Below are 3,182 nucleotides of genomic sequence, written 5' to 3'. Positions count from 1 at the left end.
TGGACTCAGCAAATGGATTTCCACTTACCACTGCTGATTTGGCTACTGCCACTGCTGAGTGCCCAATCTGCCAGCAGCAGAGACTAATACTGAGTCCACGATACAGAACCATTCCTCAGGGTGACCAGCCAGCAACTTGGTGGCAAGTTGATTACACTGGACCACTTTCATCATGGAAAGGACATCGTTTTGTTCTTACTGGAATAGATACTTATTCTGGATAAGGATTTGCCTTCTCTGCATGCAATTCTTCTGCCCAAACTACCATCTGTTGACTTACAGAATGCCTTATCTACTGTTATGGTATCCTACACAGCATTGCTTCTGATCAAGAGACTCACTTCATGGCAAATAAAGTGCAACAATGGGCCTACTCTCATGGGATTCATTGGTCTTACCATGTTCCCCATCATCCAGAAGAAGCTGGCTTGATAGAACAATGGAATGGCCTATTAAAAACATTTATGGTGCCAGCTACGTGGCAATACCTTGAGGGGTTGGGGCAATGTTCTCCAGGAGGCTGTATATGCTCTAAACCAGCATCCAATATATAGTTCTGTTTCTCCAGTAGCCAGGATTCATGGGTCCAAGAACCAAGGGGTGGAAATGGGAGTGGTATCACTCACTATTACTTCTAGTGACCCACTCAAAAAATTTTTGCTTCCTGTCCCTGCTTCTCTATGCTCTGTGGGTCTGGAGATCTTAGTCCCAAAAGGAGGAACACTCCCACCTGGAGATACAATACTGACTTAATTGAACTGGAAGTTAAGAATGTCACTTTTGGCTTCCTCATGCCTCTGGATCCACAGACAAAGAAGGGCGTTATTGTACTATCTGGTGTGATAGATCCTGATTACCAAGGGGAAAATGGATTGATGTTACATAATGGAGGTAAAGAAGAATATGTGTGGAATACAGGAGATTTTTTTAGGATATCTCTTAGTGTTACCATGCCCTGTGATTAAAGTCAATGGAAAACTATGGAAACTCAATTCTGATATGACTACTAATGGACCAGACCCTTCAGGAATGAAGGTTTGGATCACCCCACCAGGCAAAGAATCACTACCAGCTGAGGCGCTTGCTGAGGACAAGGGAAATACAGAATAGGTGGTGGAAGAAGGTAGTTCTGAATATCAGCTATGACCACATGACCAGTTTCAGAAATGAGGACTGTGATTGTTATATATCTTCATTGTATATGTGCATCAGATATTCTTATTTTCTTCCGTTATGAACTATGAAATGTAAACAGGGTTAATGCATTTCTGTTGTATGCATGTTAGAGTATCTTATTAGGTGCAAATAGACTTTATAATTGTCCTTATTTAGAGATTATATTTGGTTAAGGAGATATGTACAACTGCCAAGTTGATGAGGGGTGGTGTTAAAACGGCAAGGAGGCCACATCTTCTGACCTCTTCTAACTGCACAAGAGGAAGACTGAATCACCATCAATAGCCCAAGGTCCATTCCTGCCAGGGGCCAGACATGCTGTCTCCCTCCAGCCTTTTCACCAACCGTTCCTCCCAAAGCACCCACCACCTCTTTTCTGGGTTCAATAATTTGCTGCATTGGCCACACAGAACTCATAGATTATGGGGTTTATTAGGGAAGCACCAGGCGACAATTCAAGTTCAGGAAAAGTGCTCAGTCTCTCTCCCAGCTCACCATCTCTCAGCCAACAGTCTCTCACAGTCTCTCTCCAAGCAGTGCGTGTCCCTCGGTGTCTCACTCAGCAATGTGTGTCTCTTGCATCTCTTTCCCAGCAGCACATGTCTCTCAGGAGCACCTGTCTCTTTCAGCAGCATGTCTTCCTCAACCCACAGTCAGAGAGAGACTTCTGCCTCTAGCAGGCCCCATTTTGAGCCTGGCAGAATGGCCAAACCAACCGATCATAACATCAGAATTCTAACCACCTGAGAGCAAGTGGGAACCTCCCAGAACATTACTTAGTGCCACTCCCAACAGAAATACCCCAGGTAGATAACATTTACATCAGGAGCTCCTCAGTTGTTCATGGCAAATTCCACTTTGGAGTTTACAAAGAGTTATGGGTAGAAAAGCCACACTAAGTAATTTACTACACCACAGGTGGACTATGATAGTTGGAGTTGTGTGTCAACTGGGCTGGATCACAATTCTGAGTGGTTTAAGCAGTTGTGATGTGGGTTATTCCCATGATGAGATCAGATGTATATGTCTTGAGCACCCAATCCATTGAAAGGGAGTTTCCCTAGGGTGGCCTGTTTCAAATATATTTATGGACATCCAGGGAAAATGTGGATCTGGATCCTGTTGTGTAGCCTACAACTGTCCATGAGTGAACAATCCACCATTTGGCCTGGTGATCTTGGATTCATCATTTGTTGGAGTCAACGACTTGTACACTGTCTCTCAACCTTGAACTTATCAGCCCCTTAAGCTGCATGATTCGGAAAAAGCCTCCAGCTTGACATTTGATCCAAGAACTTGGGACTTGTTAGTTTCTGTAAGTGTGTGAGCTATTTTCCTAAGGTAATTTTCTCTCTCTTTTTCTCTCTCTCTAAGCTTTACTGGTTTTGCTTCTCTAGAGAACCCAGCCTAACAGAGTGGGGAAAACCAAAATAGTAAATAAATGCAAACATAATTGCTAGGCAATGCATACATAGCAAGCACATGGGTAGTATCAAATAGATCTGACTCTTATTTTCAGGTCAAGAAAAGGAGCCACTTATGACATAATGTTTTGTCAAATTTGGAGCATATTTATTTTACCTTGATAAAGAGGTGAAAGGACAGAATATTTTAGGAAGAATGAATAGTATATGCAAAGATCACAAGGCAGAGAAAATAAACAAAAGAAAACACGAGAAGCTAGGATAGAAAGAATGAGTGAGTAAATGACTCAAGATGGCAAAGGAGACTGGGAAGGTTAGTAGTACTCACATCATGTGTAAGGCATAAGACAAATCTTAGTCATTTTCTTGTAATAAAGAGAGCACATTTATGGGGGTTCAAATAATGGAATGTTATGGGTAGATTTACGTAGAAAAATACTTGGAAATACAGGTTAGAAAAGAACTGGAAATAAGAGTCATAATAGGAAATCTATTCAGAGGCAGTTTTGCTAGTACAGGTAAAGGATTGTGGTAGCTTCTATAAATATATTGAATGACACTCTTTTTGCCTCAGTTTTAACT

The sequence above is a fragment of the Orycteropus afer genome, unplaced genomic scaffold (genome assembly GCF_000298275.1).
Source record: "Orycteropus afer afer isolate SDZICR_OR568_19922 unplaced genomic scaffold, OryAfe1.0 scaffold00247, whole genome shotgun sequence".
NCBI lineage: Eukaryota > Metazoa > Chordata > Mammalia > Tubulidentata > Orycteropodidae > Orycteropus > Orycteropus afer.
Note: the sequence above shows the minus strand (reverse complement) of the source record.